The sequence below is a fragment of the Pelodiscus sinensis genome, chromosome 17 (assembly GCF_049634645.1).
Source record: "Pelodiscus sinensis isolate JC-2024 chromosome 17, ASM4963464v1, whole genome shotgun sequence".
Classification (NCBI taxonomy): Eukaryota; Metazoa; Chordata; order Testudines; family Trionychidae; genus Pelodiscus; species Pelodiscus sinensis.
Window position 1 is genome coordinate 17,528,653 of NC_134727.1, and position 19,395 is coordinate 17,548,047.

The 19,395-nt window shown below is 46.7% G+C and overlaps 1 protein-coding gene across 3 annotated transcripts in view; it reads left to right on the plus strand.

Annotated features, from left to right (window-relative positions):
* UBTD2 (ubiquitin domain containing 2) overlaps positions 1-19,395 on the plus strand; it is a 137,487-nt gene that overhangs the window by 108,142 nt on the left and 9,950 nt on the right. The window lies entirely within an intron of this gene.

Here is a 19,395-nt window from a genome sequence, read left to right on the forward strand (position 1 = left end):
CACAGACTGATTAGATCTACAAGCTCTGCATTGCTCCACACAGGAAAGTGTTTTAGGTGATACCCAGCCCTGGTTCTCTGAGAAGACATCATAAGGAGCATTACACAGTGAGCCTGGAGATCCACTACACAGTGAGCCAGACACTAGGAAATGGGATTTTTTAAGTTCCCAGGGCTTCTGGGAGTGGGGCACATCTCTTTACTTGTTTACATGGCATCTGTCCATCTCAGTATCCCTTCCTTTTCTGTTTTCTTTTCTCTTCAGCATCTGAGGAAGAGTTGTATCTTATGAAAGCTTATGCCCTACCAAATTTAGTGTTTAGAATGCCACTGGACATTTTTACCTGTGCTATGCTTACTTGGTGGGTAAAGGACTTCCATCTCCAATGCCTTCAGATCATTACCTACATTTTGTTAATGGACACTTTCCAAATAACTGTAGTGGGAGGTTGCAGGCTTCCATGGAGCAGGGGTGGGGACCTTTTTTTGGATTGGGTGCTGCTGACCCATAGAAAAATCAGTTGGGGGGGGGGGGAATATGAGTGAGAAGCACAAATAAAAAAAAATCTCACTGACGTGGCCCTGACTGAGAAGAAGAAAAACACTCCTAACATTCTCCTCATACACCAGACCCAAGGCGGGCCTGACCTAGTAGATTTTGTGGGCCCCCTAGGCTCTGGAGTGTGGCAAGAAATGAAGATGTTCAGTGTGAGAGAGGAGGCTGCTGGGAAGTGGGATTGGGATGTGAAGTCTGGGTGGGAGGGAGGGTGCAGGATCGGACTGGGGGTAGAGGATCTAGGTGGGCAGTAGGATGCAGGAGTAAGGTGGGTGTGGGATGGCTGGGTGGGGTTTGGGCGATAGCAGATGGCGCTTACCTGGTGCAGCTCCCCAGGGTCACACAAGCATCTGGGGACCTACCACAAAGTTTAGGGCCCCAGTACCCAGTCTGTGTCGGCAGAGTCAGACAGAAGAAGTCCACTATCATGTTCCCTGGCCAGGGAACACCCAAGGGGCTCAGAACAATATATTGGTACAGTGGTAGGCACCCAACACAGCAGCACAATTGGCTCCAGTACTGTGGTTGGCTTGCAATGCGTCACTACAATTGGTCCCACCACCCAGCCTAGCGCTACGATTGGTGCCCAGTCCGGCAGTGTAGGTGGGGTGGTCCTGACCCCATCACTTCCTGCTGCAGAGATTACCTGGGAACTGGAAGACCTAGGACTTGTGGGAGCATTGTACAGTAAGCAGTGGCAGAGCCCATCAGGAGCTGCTAAGGAGAGTAGTGCAAAGTGTCCATGAGGACTGTGGGTCTTGGGTCTTCTACCGGCGGTCCAACAGAACATTCATTTGTCTTTTGATGGCTCTGGTCTTTTTTTTGGAGCATACTGTTTTCAGGCTCCATAGACTGCTAGGGGCAACCTTAAAGTCTTTAGGCCTCCATACACAAAGGAAGAGCTTTAAGACACAGCCTCTATCCAGTTGTTATCCATCCCATCAAAGGCAGGACTATTACAGGAGAAGCAACCACAGAAATAGGCATAGACCACCAAACTCCTCCAGTAAACAGGGATGGGTTTCAACTAGGCAATCCCCAGCCCCTAGAAAGAACTCTTGAAGATGCACCTGAGGGCAGTGTCCCAGTGCCAATCCTGGATTTTACACCTCTGTTTGGGAACCGGTTATCCCACTTCTCCTTTGAGTGCTTGCTCATGTCCATTCCACTTAGATGGGCGCACACTGTGTGCACGGATTATCGGAGAGTTTTTCCTTAGTGGTAGCCGTTGGACGAGCAGGGAAGCCCCCTAGAGTGGCACCGCTATATCACCTGCTGACCCTCCACTCCTTCGGTTCCTTTTTACTGCGCAGAAGTACGAGGTGTACCGGTAGTTCGGAATAGGAAGCCTAATCCAAACTACCTACTCCGTGCCGTGGGTAGCCGCGGGCACGGAGTCCGAACTAGCGGGGCTTTAAAAATGGCGGCACCCGGCAAGATGCAAATGAAGTCCGGGAAATTCAAATCCCAGACTTCATTTGCAACTTTGGTTGCGTACATTAACCACCCTAGTTCGAAGTAGAGTGGTAGTGTAGACATACCCTTAGTTAGTTGTGTCCCTTTGTCCCCTCCACGTTGTCCTTCCTGTTAGTTGTTAAAGTAGTTGTTCAAGTTAGAGTTAGATAGTAACTCAGCGTTTTCCTACTGTGCCCCCTTTCTATCCCATCCCTGGGGCATGACAGGGCCTCACGGCTTTAAGTCCTGTACAGACTGTGCCAAACCTATGCCCTGTGGTGACCCGCATGATTCATTAGAAGTGTTTGGGTGAGGCCCACATCCCGTCCAATTGCAAATTCTGACACAGTTTTAAGCCCCGGACCCTGTGCAAGAGAGATTCACGCTTGAAAATACTTTGAATGGATTTGGCGCTTCACCTAGCACCAATCGCAGACACGGCCCTGGTGTCCCACAGCACACTGCCCCGGCTGGGAAGCACCAGTGTCCTTGGAGCCCTCGTCAGTGTTGAGGTGCCATTCGGCACAGCACTGCTTGCTCTTGCCAGTGCCGTGCAAGAAGCAGAGATCAGAGAGGGTCAGGTCTCCACCCCAACATGCACCTGCAGTGTGTCCCCAGTCTGGGCCCCCTGATTCATCTGCACCAGTCTTGAGGTCATAGAATCATAGGGCTGGAAGAGACCTCAGGAGGTCATCAAGTCCAGTCCCCTGTCCAAGGCAGGACCAATCTCAACTAAATCAAACCTTCCAGAGCTTTGTCAAGCTGAGACTTAAAAACCTCTGGAGATGGAGATTCCACCACCACCTTGGGTAACCCATTCCAGTGCTTCACCACCCTCCTAGTGAAATAGTTTTTCCTAATGTCCAACCTAGACCTCTCCTACTGTAACTTGAGACCATTTCTCCTTGTTCTGAAATCCCTCACTACTGTGAACAGCCTTTCTCCATCCTCTTTGGAACCTCCCTTCAGGAAGTTGGAGGCTGCTATCGAATTGCCCCTCACTCTTCTCTTTTGCAGATTAAACAAACCCAGTCCCTCAGTCTATCCTCATAGGTCATGTGCCCCCCTAATCATTTTGGTCGCCCTCCGCTGGACCCTCTCCTATGCGTCCACGTCCTTTCTATAGTGGAGGGCCCAGAACTGGACACAGTACTCCAGATGTGGCCTCACCAGAGCCAAATAAAGGGGAATAATCACTTCTCTGGATCTGCTGGCAGTACTCCTCCTAATGCACCCTAATATGCCATTTGCCTTCTTGGTTGCCAGGGCACACTGTTGATTCATATCCAGCTTCTCATCCACTGTTATCCCCAGATCCTTTTCTGCAGAACTGCTACTTAGCCATTCGGTCCCCGGCCTGTAACAATGCTTGGGATTCTTCTGTCCCAAGTGCAGGACTCCACACTTGTCCTTGTTGAACCTCATCATATTTCTTTTGGCCCAGTCCTCTAATCTGTCCAGGTCACTCTGGACCCTATCCAGCCCTCCAGCGTGTCTACCTCTCCCCCTAGCTTAGTATCATCTGTGAACTTGCTGGGGGTGCAATCCACCCCCTCATCCAGGTCATTAATAAAGATGTTGAATAAAACTGGTCCAAGAACAGATCCTTAGTACTCCGCTAGAAACCGACCGCCAACCTGACATTGAGCTATTGATCACTACCCGTTAGGCCCAACAGTCTAACCAGCTTTCTATCCATCTTACAGACCACTTATCCAATCCATATTCCCTTAACTTGCTGGCAAGAATATTGTGGGAGACTGTATCAAAAGCTTTGCTAAAGTCAAGGTATATCACATCCACTGACTTCCCCATATCTGCAAAGCCAGTTACCTCATCATAGAAGCTAATAAAATTGGTCAGGCATGACTTGCCCTTCGTGAATCCATGTTGACTATTCCTGATCACTTTCCCCTCTTCCAAGTGCTTCAAAATGGATTCCTTGAGGATCCCCTCCATGATTTTTCTGGGGACTGAAGTAAGGCTGACCGGTCTATAGTTCCCTGGATTGTCCTCTTTCCTTTTTTTAAAGATGGGCACTACATTTGCCGTTTTCCAATCATCTGGGATCTCTTCCGATCTCCACGAGTTTTCAAAGATAAAGGCCAAAGGCTCCACAATGACATTTGCCAACTCCCTCGGTACCCTCGGATGCGTTAAATCTGGACCCATGGATTTATGTGTGGTTAGCTTTTCTAAATAGTTCCTAACTTCTTTCCCCACCTAGTACTGTCGACCTCCATCCCATACTGCATTGCCTAGTGCATTTGTCTGGGAGCTGACCTTGTCCGTGAAGACAGAGACAAAGGAAACATTGAGTACTTCAGCTTTTCCCAGATCATCTGTCACTAGGTTACCTCCCTCATCTAGTAGGGGCCCCACACCCTCTCTCATCACCCTTTTATTGCTAACATGTCTGTAGAAACCTTTCTTGTTACACTTCACATCCTTGCTAGCTGCAATTTCAATTGCACTTTTGCCTCCCTGATACTCCCCAGCATTCTCGAGCAATATATGTATACTCCTCCCTAGTCATCAGTCCAAGTTTCCACTTCTTGTAAGCTTCCTTTTGTGTTTAAGCTCACCAAGGATATCCCCTGTAAGCCAATCTGGTTGCCTACGCTTTTCTTGCTGCACATCGGGATGGTTTCTTCCTGTGCCTTTAATAAGGCTTCTTTAAAATACTGCAAGTTCTCCTGGACTCCTTTCCCCTTCATGTTAGCATCCCAGGGAATCCTGCCCATCAGTTCTCTGAGGGAGTCAAAATCTGGTTTTCTGAAGTCCATGGTGTGTATTTTGCTACTCTTCTTTCTTCTTTTGGTCAGGATCCTGAAATCTACCATCTCATGATCACTACTTCCCAGGTTGTCACCCACCTCTGCTTCCCCTACTAGTTCTTCCCTGTTTATGAGCAGCAGGTCAAGCTGTGCATGGCCCCTGGTCGGTTCCTTCAGCACTTGTACCAAGAATTTATCCCCATCGTTATCCAAAAACTTCCCAGACTGTGTGTACACTGTGGTATTGGTCTCCCAACAGATGTCAGGGTGATTAAAGTCACTCACGAGAATCAGAGTCTGCGATCTGGAAGCTTCTCTCAGTTGTCCAAGGAAAGCCTCGTCTACCTCATCCACCTGATCCGGCAGTCTATAACAGACACCAACCACAACATCCCCTCTGTTGCTTCCACCTCTAAACTTAGCCCATAGACCCTCAACAGTCTTTTCTCCCTCTAAATACTGGAGCTCCAAGCAATCATACTTCTCTCTTACATACAATGCAACTCCTCTTTTTCTCCCCCACCTGTTCTTCCTGAACAGTTTATATACTTCCATGACAGTGCTCCAGTCATGCGAGTCATCCCACCAAGTCTCCATTATTCCAATCAAATCATAGTTCTTTGAGTGGGCCAGGGCTTCTAATTCTTCCTGTTTGTTTCCCAGGCTTCTCATATTTGTGTACAAACACCTTAAGCGAGCCAGTTGATCGCCCTACCTTCTCCAGTCGAGTCAGCGGTCCTCCTTTGTTGCTTGTTCCTCCTTGTGTTCTTTCCCGGTATCTGACTTCCTCACTTACCTCAGGACTTTGGTCACCATCCCCCAATGAACCTATTTTCAAGCTCTCCTCATGAGGTTTGCAAGCCTGCCCACGAAGATGCTCTTTCCTCTCTTGGTTAGGTGGATCCCATTTCTTCCTAATAATTCTTGTCCCCGGAACAGAGTCCCATGGTCAAAGAAACCAAAGCCCTCTCTCCAACACCATCTGCACAACCATGCATTTAGTTCCTTAATTCGACAATCCCTACCTGGACCTTTTCCTTCAACCGGAAGGATGGATGAAAACACCACTTGCGCTTCAGATTCCTTGATCCTTCTTCTCAGCGCTACTGTGACCTGCTCAAGGTCATTCTTGGCCATAAAGTTGGTTCCTACATGGAGAAGCGGGAAGGGTAGCAATCTGAAGGTTTAATCAATTTTGGAAGATTCATGGTCACATCCTGAAAGCAAGCTCCCGGTAAGCAGCACACTTCTCGAGAATCCAGGTCTGGACGGCAAATGGATGACTCAGGTCTCTCTTAGGAAGGAGTCCCCAACCACCACCACCTGTCTTCTTCTTTTGGGGATGGTGCTTGTGGAACCCCCCTCCCTAGGACTACTCATCCCATGCCTTTCCGTAGATGGTGTTCCCTTCTGATTTCTTCCCTGCCAGAGCCTTCTCTACCGCAGTGCCTGTGGAGAGAGCCTGAAAGCGGTTACTTACCTCTACGTGAATGGGGGATACCTGAGTTGGCCTCCTTCTTCTTCTAGAGGTTACATGCTGCCCGTTTTCTTCCTTGTCCTGTACTGCCCTGACTGGCTCTTCAGCCTGCTGTGCCTGCAGGATTGAACACTGTCTTCTATCGAGGAAGTCTTCATGCTCTCTGATAGAACGTAGGGTCGATACTTGGGCCTCGAGGCCTCTAATTTTTTGTTCTAAAATGGTGACCAGCTTGCACTTAGTGCAGATGAAATCCCTTCTTTTTTCATCGAGTAGTGTCCCTATGGGTGCTCCACTGAAGGTGTCGGGCTCGTCCCGGTGCTGCAGTCTGGAGAATCTTCATCAGCAGTAGCCCAGCCGGATCGCGCATGCATGCATGTTGTCTCGCACCATTCGCACCCTTTCGCGGAGCACAGTCTGGCCCCGTCAGTTCCTTTCTAACTGTCCCCGGTCGCAGACGGAGTCAGAACGAACTCCCTCTCTGCTCTGCATACACCGGACATCAGAAGAGCGTTGGCCTTTTATCTTGAAAGAACACGCATTTTCAGAAAGTCACAGCGTCTCCTCTTATCTACAGCAGAACGTTCAAAAGACCAACACAGCACATTTCTAACTTGATCGTCTCTTGCAATACATGATGTTACATCTTGCGCAATAGATCTCTACCGCACCTACCACGAGCCCATTCCACGAGAGGGATGGCCACCTCCACAGCTTACCTTAAGGGTGTACCACTACAGGACATATGCCGTGCAGCAACCGGGTCTTCTGCTCTTACCTTCACCAGACATTACGCCCTCACGAAAATATTAAAGAATGATTATGCAGTGGCCCAAGCAGTACTATCCACTGCATGGAGACCATGAGTCCAAAGCACATGAATAGCACTGGACCACTGCTGCATACTCACCTTCAGTGGAGCACCCACGGGAACACTACTCGATTGAAAAAAAGAGAGTTACTCGCCTGGTGCAGTAACGTCTGTTCTTCGAGATGTGCATCCCTGTGGGTGCTCCACATCCCGTCTTCCTCCCTGCTTTGGAGCTACGGTCTTTTGTCTTTTTCATATGCTCCGAGCTAGGAGGAACTGATGGGGCCAGACTGCGCTCCGTGAAAAGGTGCGAGACAACACGCGCACATGCTGATAAAGATTCGGGCTACTGCTGATAAAGATTCTCCAGACTGCGGCGCCGGGATGAGCATGACACCTTCAGTGGAGCACCCATGGGGACACACATCTTGAAGAACAGACATTACTGAACCAGGTGAGTAACTCTCTCTTCCTCTGGGAGGAAGACAAACATGACACATGCTGTGAAGGTAACAACAGTGGACCTATCAATATCCATACCTGCGGTTCCTTCTGAGAGATTCCTCAATTGTTATTAAATGCCTCCTTGAAGGGCAGGAGTGTAGTGAAAGATTTTAAAGAATGGCAAGTGTATTTTGCCCTCTTCCCACTTCCCTCTCCAAACTCCATGTTAGCAGCCCTTGTTCACAAGCTCCCTGGTCACTGACTCACTCCTTTATAAAGCCCTGGACTGCCTGATAGCCCCTCCCCCTGATTAAGACTCAACCAATGAGCAGAGGCTTCTAGATTTGAAACCCTGATTGGAAGCTCACAGCTTCCACCAGCCAGCCACAGAACACACTCCGTGGAGGGGAGGGGAAGAGAAAGAAAAAAAGAAAACACCAAACCCCAGCTAGACAAACACAAGCTCAGCACACAGCAAGAAACCCCCAAACACAAACAAACACACTACAGACAGCCACTTCCCTCAAGGGTCCTGTATTAGCTCCTTCTCCACCTGGAGAACTCCCTCTCCAAACTCCGTTAGCAGTCCCTGTTTGCAAGCTCCCTGGTCGCTGACTCACTCCTTTATAAAGACCTGGACTGCCTGATAGCCCCTCCCCCTGATTAAGGCTCAACCAATGAGCAGGTCTGCTGCTCCTGGGCCCAAGATCAACCAGTCGAGAGTAACTAAGGGCCGCAGTGCAGAGGAGGAACCAGTGCTGGTTGATAGACGCCCCCCCATGCTGGATACCTTTGAGGCTGTGCGGAAACTAATTTAGTTGACCGTAAGCTCACCCTCGCCTCTACTGGTGTACTGAGACCGGCCCTGGGCCCACACCACATCAGTGGCACGAGACCCTGGCAGCTGCTCGTTGAAAACATCACCTACTCTGGCCTCCTCAGGCCTGGTGGCACATACAGCACCATGTTCCCCAGCACATATGTCGATGCTGGCCCTCAGTGCCAGCAGCCACCTTCTCACAAGAGTTCAGAGAGAGCTCAGAATCATAGAATCATAGAACCATAGAGCTGGAAGAGACCTCAGAAAGTCATCTAGTCCAGCCCCCTGCTCTAGGCAGGACCAATCCCAACTAAATCAACCTGGCCAGGGCTTTGTCAAGCTGAGACTTAAACACCTCAGCTTCCAGTGCCCTTATTCCAGCAGCACAGCCTGCGGCACTGGAGCACCTGATGCCCCCACCACTGGTTTGGCATTGGGGAAAGCCAAGGGCCATGGTTTGGCATGCGGTGCAGCACCGTTCCTCAGTCCCTACCTCGGCCCCACCTTGGTCAGAGTCCAACTACTCATGGGCACCAATGTGGAGTTGGTACTGTCCCGGGCTACACAGTCTCGTTCCTGGTCATGACAGTGATCCTGCTCCCGCCACCACTCTGTGTCCCAGCACCACTTGAGCTCCCACTGCCATTCCCACTCCTGGCACTGTGAGTGGCATCACAACACCTCGGACCAGTCACTTCAGTAGACCTGGCTCCTGTAGTGGCAGCCTCCATACCAGTGGCCATTCTGGACCCCATGAGCTTACCATCAGGCTCAAGGGAGCCCTGAGGGAGCATTGCGGGATCCTTGCATTCAGGGCCCCGAGTCCTGCCTTTGGCCATGACGTTACCCAGTGCCCTGGCTCGAGAACAGGCCTCAGTGACCCGGGTGAATCTCCTGGGCACTGGGGAATCAAGGCCCCTCAAGCCAACCAGCTCCCTCTCAGGCCTCAGAGCAGCCGCATGAGCAGTAAAACTTGACTGTGTGCAAGTACTCACCATCCTCCCTGAATAAGGCCATGGAGCGGGCCTCTCCATCAATGCCAGTGATGGACTCCTGCGCCCATCAGGAACTCCTCCGGAGACTGGCACAGAGACTAGGGGTGCAGGTCAAGCAGGCCTTGAAGGACTCTGATCTGACAGCTGATATCCTCGACTCGGAGATGCCATCTCGCGTGGCCCTGCCCTTGAATGAAACAGTGGGCAAGGTTACCAAGGCCCTTTGGCAGATGCCAGCATCCATACTGCCCACCAACAAGAGGGCAGAGCATTGGTACTTTGTTCCCCAGGCGGGCCATGAACACTTATTCTCACATTTGCCGCCAGGCTCGATAATGGCGCAAGCTGCTAACCACTGTGAGTATCAGGGACAACCTGAACCTACCCCCCATGAATAGGGAGGCCAAGGGTCTCCAGGCTTATGCCTCAGGGGGATTCCTGCTCAGGGTTGCTAATCCACATGTACTTCTGAGCAGGTATGCCTTCAACTCTTGGGCAGCAATGGACAAATATAGGGAGTCACTACCCCAGGATTCTAGGCAGGAGTATAAGGTTATGTCTGGGGAGGGCAAGGTCATGTTCCACTCAGCACTCCAGGTGGCTTTGGACTCTGCGGATGCGGTGGCCTGCACCATGGTAATTGGCCTGGTCTTCCGCAGAGGCGCATGGCTCCAAGTGTCTAACATTTCACCAGAAGTCTAATATTCAGGACCTGCGTTTTGAAGGGGCAGGCCTGTTTTCAGAGTAGACTGACACCAGTCTCCATGGATTGAGACTCTAGGGCAGTAGTTCTTAACCTGGGGTGCACGCACCCTCTGGGGGTGCGACATGCCCTTTCTGGGGGTGCAAGATATGCCAGATTTTTATGATATATCTTAGGTTTAAAACTGACCTACTTCAACGATTTTTAATAAGGGGTGTGAGAACATATTTTGAGAACCAAAGGGCTGCAGGCTGCAGTAAGGTTAAGAACCACTGTTCTAGGGTAACCCTCGAGTCCCTCCGTGTCCACATTCATGCCCCGTAGAGACAGTCCCTCCCTAGATCCCTGTCCCACCCTTTCCAGTAGGGGAACAGGCCAGATTTCTCCAGCCACAGAGGCCATAATAATAATTAATAATAGAAACGACAGGCAGCCCTCCCACTCTTCATCCGATCAGGAGGGGGGGTCCTTGAACACGCCCCTATGCCAAATCTTTGAAGATGCGAGCAAGGACAGTGCACCAGTCTCAAACCAGTGGCCCTTTACCAACAGTCTTTTCCCCTTCCACCATGCCTGGTCACATATCCCAGTAGACCACTGGGTCCTGGACATGGTGAGAAGCAGTTATTTCATCCCGTTCCGCTCCCGTCCCTCTTCAGGGACCCCTCTCATGAGCATCTTCTCAGGTTATAAGTGCAACAGCTTCTTGATCTGGGGGCTGTGGAGGACTTCAGGGGCAAGGGCTTCTACTCCTGGTACTTCCTGGTCCCAAAGGCCAATGATGGCTTTCACCCTATCCTGGACCTAAGGGGCCTCAACCCTTTCATAGTAAAGTGAAAATTCAAAATGGTAACGGCCTCGATCATCCCTTCCCTAGCTGCAAGAGACAGTACTCTGCCCTCTATCTCAAAGACACCTACTTCCACATCTCTGTTGCGACTCCACATAGCCAATTCCTTCGATTTACGCTGGGCCATGATCATTATCCGTTTACAGCGGCACGGAGTCCGCACTAATGGGGATTTAAATATCCCAGGCTTCATTTGCATCTTGCCGGGCGCCGCCATTTTTAAATCCCCGTTAGTGCGGACTCCGTGCCCGCGGCTACACGCGGCACGGAGTAGGTAGTTTGAATTAGTGTCTCTAAGTCGAACTACCGGTACACCTCGTTTACACGGTACACGAGGTGTAACGGTAGTTCGAATTAGAGACACTAATTCAAACTACCTACTCCGTGCCGCGTGTAGCCGCGGGCACGGAGTCCGCACTAACGGGGATTTAAAAATGGCGGCGCCCGGCAAGATGCAAATGAAGCCTGGGATATTTAAATCCTGGGCTTCATTTGCAACTTCGAATGCCTACATTAACCACCCTAGTTCGAACTAGAGTGGCAGTATAGACATACCCTAAGTTATATGGGTTTGACTGCAAAGGAGCACTTATTGTATTCTCCTGGTTTACATGATAATGGGTTGCACAAATGCAAAATATCACAGAAAATAGTTGAATTTTCATGTTAATAGGGATTCTTTAAGGGCTATTACTAAACATTATGAACTAGAATAAGATCAATTCACTTCATATAAGGCTCTCCTATTCCCATCAGATTCTGAGGTCTTTCAGGAATTAGTGACCAAGGCTAGATTCAGAGCAGCAGTCTCTATAGATGAAAGCCAATGATTTGAGCAATCAAAACATCCTTGAGCTGAATTATAGACATGCTTTTGGAATGGAGATTTTTTTCAGTCATAAGAACAAATGAGCCAGCTGTTTCTAGGATGATTGAATGTAAATACACAGATGCTTAAAGTCTTTAGATGAACTATTTGTCCTTGGCATACCAGGGAAAAAATTCTCCTCGCACAGCAAATCTCGGGGAATTGTTTTTTGGATTTGTTTTTAAAGTCTGGTCAGTCATAAATTTTGGGTTCTTAAAGATCTATCTGTCTTTAAATGGCCGAGGATCTATATCTTGAAACCAATGAGGATCTATACTTTGAAAGTGAAGCAACGTTGAGAACAGCAAATAAGATTTTGCTGCGTATTCCTGAAGTTAGTGTTATGTAGCCTGAAAAGGCAGGTTATTAGAATGCACTGAGCATTCTTTTATAACTTTGAATTAGTGTGAACATACAAATTTGATCTTAATTTTATTAACTCTTCCAGAATCCTTACATTCATATAGTTTGGGTCTATTACAATATTAATGTTTAACATGTAGAAGGACAGATGCATCCACATTCAGAAATCATCATACCTGTTTAAGCATAAGCAAAATGCAGGACAATGTAGCACTTTAAAGACTAACAAGATGGTTTATTAGATGATGAGCTTTCGTGGGCCAGACCCACTTCCTCAGATCAAATAGTGGAAGAAAGTAGTCACAACCATATATACCAAAGGATAGAAACTAATCATGTTTTTCCCCCAGAGTTTTCAGTTACTAGTCTAGGAAAAAGTTATTCACACTAATAACTTATTAAAGTGCAGTTTTATAACCTATGTAGTACTTCATCTTTTTAAAAATTTCTAACAGTGGGTTTGATATTAATTTTTGGTCAACTTTGAGTGTGTTTCTGTTTAAAACACTAAAACCGTTGCAAATCTGTGTAATAACTAAGGAGCTCTCTGTGCCACCATCTTACTTTTACCAAAATGTCCCTGTTCTCCAATAATATATCACTTCCTTTAAGTAAAGAAGACATTAACTCTCCCCCTCCCCTGTACTGTTTGTAAGCCTATGTTGTATATTTACTACTGTAAGACATTCAGCCTTGTTTGCTAGTCTGTCAACTGACATGAGTCAGGGGTTCCAAAAATGAATACCTGTTACTGCTACATGGCACAGTCAGTATCGAAATACTTGATTACTGTGGGTTGCTTGTAATTGAGAGGTTCTCAGTCTTTTGCAAATGGAAAATTGGTGGCCCACATAGTGCTATGACACGGTGTGATCTTCCTTTGTAGCCACCTTTACATTGTATTAGAAGATAAAAGTACACAGCTTTTCCAATATAGTTCCCTGAAAACAATTGCTGTTATTGCCACAATGCTGTTTATGTTCTTGTGATGTAGAAGGGATGTGATTTGCACTTTTAAAAAAAGTTTTACAACTGTTGCTTAAGATAAGCATACTGCCAAAGGAAGTACGTTATTGCTTTCTACTTCCTTGAGATAGTGACACAAAGTATATGTAGGCCATCTTGCAAGTCACTTTCTCTAATGAAGCTTCATCCACTCCTTTCTTCCTATTGTTGCCATATCCCTTTATGTTCCCAGCCTCTTGCTTATAATGGTGTACAGGTGTCAGCCGACGGTCAGGGCAGTGTGTATGTGCTATACACCCGAGACGTCAACTGCTGGTGCCGGGGTCCCTTGCAGTTGGCAACCTGGAGGAGGCTGACGGGCGCCCAATAAGTTTACAGGGAGAGCTTATAACACCTTAGATTTCAGCTGCTAGAATTCGTAATTCCTTCGCAGCGGGCAGCCTTAGGGAAAGACTGAAAGGTGCCCCAGTGAATCTGCCACCTGGGAGTGACACAAATCCAAACGCCCAAGCTCTCCCTATATCTGTCCCTTAAGACCAGCTGAAGTTCTTTTAAATTGTGCCTGGTTCTGTTATAGCAACTGAAGGAGTCAGGTTACAGCTTAAACAGTTACAGGTTTATTGAGGAAGCTTATAAATCATATGGTTGCAATGGCTATTGCTCTATTTCTTAACTGCTAGCAAAATATAGATCTTAAAAATGGTTACAAAGAAGATAAAGATAGGAAAACAGAAATAATAGTACCAAGTAACAGCTTAATCTTTAAAAAGCTCTAAGTCTGTGTACACTTAAGACAGAGGACCACATCCAGGTACAATTTTTACCCCCTTCTGTGCCTCTCGACTCCAGCGTGTCAGGCCAGGGCCAGTCCCTCAATTCCTAGGAAAGATGAAAATACGAGGTGGGTGTCCCCATGGAACCTCAGGAGGTCAAAACACCTAACCCGACCAGCAGGTAGAGGGTAGAATGACACTCAAAGTGAGTGTGCTGCTGTACCCATCTTTATACCCGTGGGGTCACGTATTTCTCTTCCTTATCTGTGATTCCATATGGTGCTGGTCTGTCTTTTGTGACACCAGTTCTTACAAGGGAGTTGTGAACTTAATTTACACTTGTAAGAGAGAGTTGAGAGGATTAAATTGGAAGTACTGGGCATTCTTTTCTCAGTGGGGGATTCCTCTCCCAGGGACGGCTGTGTGTGTTCGTATCAACATGGGTGCCAGCCGGGCACTTCTTGCAGCCTCGAGCTCAGCTTATTGCCTTAATCGTTCTCTCCTCATATCCACGTTTTCAGCTTACTCAGAGTCAGAGAAAACTCGCATATCCTGATCTCACATCAAAGCAGATCAAAGCTTAATGGCTATGCTGATTTTCCTTATTGTTCCTTCTCTGCCCTGTATACAGACATCTCAGAGGGCAAGCAAGATTGATGAGAAGGGGGGGCTATCTGGCTACAACAGGACACTTACCTTGCTGAGTGTATGTCTACACTAGCCCCCTAGTTCTAACTAGGGAGGCTAATGTAGGCGTTCAAAGTTGCAAATCAAACCCGGGATTTAAACATCCCGCGCTTGATTTTCATCTTCCCAGCCGGTCACCATTTTTGAAATTTAAAAATCCAGACTAACTGCCCACATCTACAAACAGCAGGGACCCGGTAGTTCGAATTAAAGCCCTAGTTCAGACTACCTGTTGTTCCTCCTACAAGAAGGCTTAACAGGTAGTTCGAACTAGGGGCTTTAATTCGAACTACCGGGTCCCTGCCTCGTGTAGACGTGGGCAGTTAGTCCGGACTTGTAAATTTCAAAAAATGGCGATCGGCTGGGAAGATGCAAATCAAGCGAGGGATATTTAAATCCAGGGCTTGATTTGCATCTTCGAGCGCCTACATTAGCCTCCCTAGTTCAAACTAGGGGGCTAGTGTAGACATACACTGAGAGAGCTTCTCTTACTTCTGAAATACTGGTTCACCGACAGATGCTACAGATCTTTTTTAAATACTCTTATTACACCCTTAATCTCCCCCTCCTGAAATACAGTATTTTATAAACAAAGAGTCCTGTGGGATCTTAGGGTATGTCTACACTACCCTCCTAGTTCAAACTAGCGGGGTAATGTAGGCATACCGCACTTGCAAATGAAGCCCGGGATTTGAATTTCCCGGGCTTCATTTGCATAAGCGGGGAGCCGCCATTTTTAAAACCCAGCTGGTTCGAACCCCGTGCAGCGCGGCTACACGGGGCTCAAACTAGGTAGTTCGGACTAGGCTTCCTATTCCGAACTACCGGTACACCTCGAGCCTAGTCCGAACTACCTAGTTCGAGCCCCGTGTAGCCGCGCTGCACGGGGTTCGAACCAGCTGGGTTTTAAAAATGGCGGCTCCCTGCTTATGCAAATGAAGCCCGGGAAATTCAAATCCCGGGCTTCATTTGCAAGTGCGGTATGCCTACATTACCCTCCTAGTTCGAACTAGGAGGGTAGTGTAGACATACCCTTAGAGAATAACAGATTTAATAGGGCATAAGTTTTCATCAGATAAGTTGGAGTGAAAATTAGAGGCAGGGTTGTGTATATATATATATATATGAGAACAACAAAAGAAGTTACTTGTCAAGTGTAGGACCAGTGTTAATGAAACTAATCAAATCAGGGTTGATGTCTCATTTGCAGCATTTTATGTGGATATCTGAACATCAAGAGAGGGGAAATTGCCATAGATACTCTTAGATCTAAGTACATAAGCTAGGGATGTTAAATTTCGATTAGTCAGTAAGGGGGGCGCTCACTATCCTGCTGCACCTCTGCCTTTGAAGTGTATAAGAGCTGCCTGCAGCTCTTGTACATTTCAAGGGAAGAGATGCAGCAGGGATGAAGCAGTCCCAACTGCTGTGCCCCTCCCTTTGAAATTAAATGGAATTTCCATCGACTACTCAATTAGTCTATAAGGCGAGGCACTTGCTATCCCACTGCGCTTCTGCCTTTGAAATGTACAAGAGCCAGCTCCCCCCAGCACTGGCTCCTGCTCCCCCCAATCCTTGCTGCCTCTCTTTGATAGAGGCAGCAACGGGGGTAGGGGGGAAGCAACTAGTCAAGTAACTACACAACTACCGATAAGTATATGTTTACATCCCTAATACGAGCATTTAACAAGTATATGAACATTTACCATCTTAGCTAGAGAAACTAGTTTTCTTTGTCCAAAGCCTAGTCGTTTCATAAATCTCTACGTACATTAGATGCTTGAGTGGGATTAGAACCACACTGATATTGTGGATTTTAGTTGAATAACTCTGGTTTTTTTACATGAACAGACTGAAAGTTCCTTGGAACAGGGACCCAAACAGTCTTCCATTCTACATAATGCCAAGTATTTTTGGCACTTAGCAAATGAACAATCATGTTAAACACATAACACCAGGGGTTCTCAAACTTTCTGATACCACGACCCCTTAAAATGCTAAATAAATTTGTGTGACACACACACCCCTCACTGCTCTGGGTCGCTTCCTCCCCCCTTCTCACCAGACCCCCTGCCTGCTAGGGTTCCTTCAAGGCGTTTGCGGACCTCAACGCCCTTCCCCCCCGCTGGCTCCTTCCCCTCATCTCTTTCTCCTCCGTGCCTCTTTTCCGCTCCTTGTCCCTTTGGTGTTTGTTCTTTCTTTCTCCTCTCCTCTGACCCTCGTGCCCTTATTTACCTCCAGGCATCCCCGACCCAATCCCCCAGTCCGCTGCCTGAGGGACCCCGCCCTCTCCCAGCTGGGGAAGCATTCTGTCGCCTGGCAACCGTGCCCTGGCCAGCCCCTCGCACGTCCGCTCCTGCACCGGCCTCACTCTCCCGCCGCCTTGCCGCCTCCTGCAGCTGAGCCGCGCTACTGGAGTCCCATGGCCCTGGCCATGCTGCACGGCTTGCCGGCGGCTGCCTTCCGCCGCCCTGCCGCTCTTTGCAGCCCCGGGGGAAAGGGTTTGCAAATGAAAAACCTAATCCAGCTGCGACCCCCCTCTAAGTTGCTTGCGACCCCTCTGGGGTTCGCGACCCACAGTTTGAGAAACTCTGCATAACACTGTTAAGTGTATTGTGTGACATGAGCTTCCCTCCAATTACAATCAACTTTGTCAGAGGATACTTCATCTGTTCTACTTTCATTTTGATTTGTTTCTAGTTAAATCCCAGGCAATGTCTATGCTACAACCTTTGTCAGCATAGGATATGTCACTCAGGAGTGTGAATAAACCCTTGAGTGACATGAGTTACATTGTCCTTTTCATATGTGTTCATTTTTTTAATTGTATCCTTTGGTATATATGGTTGTGACTATTTTCTTCCACTATTTGATCTGAGGAAGTGGGTCTGGCCCACGAAAGCTCATCATCTAATAAACCATCTTGTTAGTCTTTAAAGTGCTACATAGTCCTGTATTTTGTTATTGATTTAAGCATTAGTGTATATATCATTGTCAGTGGAAGAGCTTCTCCACTTCTAGTGAAGGATTTCAAGTTTTCGAGACAGGGCTCCAAATAAATTATTTCATACTTCTAGTTTATCTTAAGCTTTTCCAAGTCCTGTCATGAGACTCTGCATTTTTTCAGTGGCAAGATGGCAACTTTAGTTAACCCATTCAAATAGTTTTGTGCATATTCCAAAAAAGCCTGATTCAAGTTAGCTGTAGTTAGTTTTTACATTGTTTACTTGATTATGATTAAGCAGTCTCCTGTTTATTGCATATAATTTGGCACTGGTGTTGGATCAGATGAGCAAGGAATATGGATCATGAAGAAATCCCTTGGCAAACATATCCTAGTGATATGTTGTTATTGTATTTCGTGTTAACCCCTTGAGAGCCCTGCGCTGCCACAGCCTAAGGAGCTTTCTTTTAGGGAAAATATGCATTTTTATAAATAGTGTATGGTTTAGCTTCATTGGAATCAACAAATGCTAGATCTATTTGGTTGTGTGTAGCAAATCACTCAAATGTACTGTTCACAGGAAGAAATAATCTATCATTGTTGGATATTTGCTATACTAATTAGGTAATAAAAATAAATGTGTACTGTTTAAAAAAAGGCAAAAATATTTGAGCTGTGAGAATGAAGTTGTTTCTCCTGTCATACTTTTATATAAAGCATCCAGAGAGCTACAGATTAAGTGCCAGTTAGTCCTGCTTGGTTTAGTATAGGATGCACAACATTAGAATGGGTAGTAGAGCCTTTTATCTTCCATCATGTAGTGGAACAGGACTTTTAAACATTGTGGGGACATACTTGAGTAATATTTGAGTTTAGTACAATTTCTCTTGATTCCTAGAAGTGCACCATTTCTCATAGAAGTTTGTCTACTCAGAACATTCTTTCATGTTTTGTTTGCTTTTTAAAAACTTACTCTGCTGTTGGAAAGCCATATTCCTCTGGATGTGTTATGAAACCCACAGTATGAGTGGTACTTGTTTCACAAATAGAGATGAAAGTCCTCAAATATGACAGCTTTTGGGACTTTTGTAGTTTAATCAATGTTCCTTGTGTGTTTCATTTATGTTGGTGAGGAATGAGCTAAAAATGTCTTTAACAAAACAGAATCTTTAAAAAGAATATGTAGGTTTCGGTTTCAAAGAAAGTAATCCTCAGCATCAGATGTGACTGTTAGAATGAAAGAACTATGCAATATGTCCCCAAGTTTTAATTTCATGTTGTAGTAATTTTTGCTGATCAACAAAACAGCAGTGTCTGAGAGAACTCACTGTCAGCATGAAATAAGCCTCCAACTAGAAAAGGCCTTAATTTCTAATGGGGAACATTTGGGGTGTTGTGTGCAGAACTGCAGAGTCAAAGAGTTTTTAACATATTCTGAAGTGCAGGGATTTGGCTCATCTTCAAACATTTGTAACTACAAAAAGATGGATAATCTTTCAAGTGTATTTGCCCCATTTAGGGGCAAGAATGAGAAAATTCATTACAAAAAGGTAAATGCAAGAGGATGTAGCCGCATTTCCAAGGTATGCAAATGTATGGTTTTTAACTTCACTGACAGAGGATTTCTGCTCCAGTTTAGGAAATCAAAGGTTGATTTCTACTGCATCTCATTTTCCTACTTAACTGCATAAATGTGGTATGTGGCATAGATAGTCAGGCTTGAATTCTGGCTTTCTTTTACTTGAATTGAAAACTTTATTGCTAAGAATATAGCTCTGCCAGTTTCCTAGTGTAATTCTTGAAAGTCTCCTGGTGAGAAGTGTGTCTTACAGTGTACACATTGTGATTCTTATTAATAGCTTTGTAAATATAGTTATAATTTGAGTTGTCTGTTGAATGTATTTTCT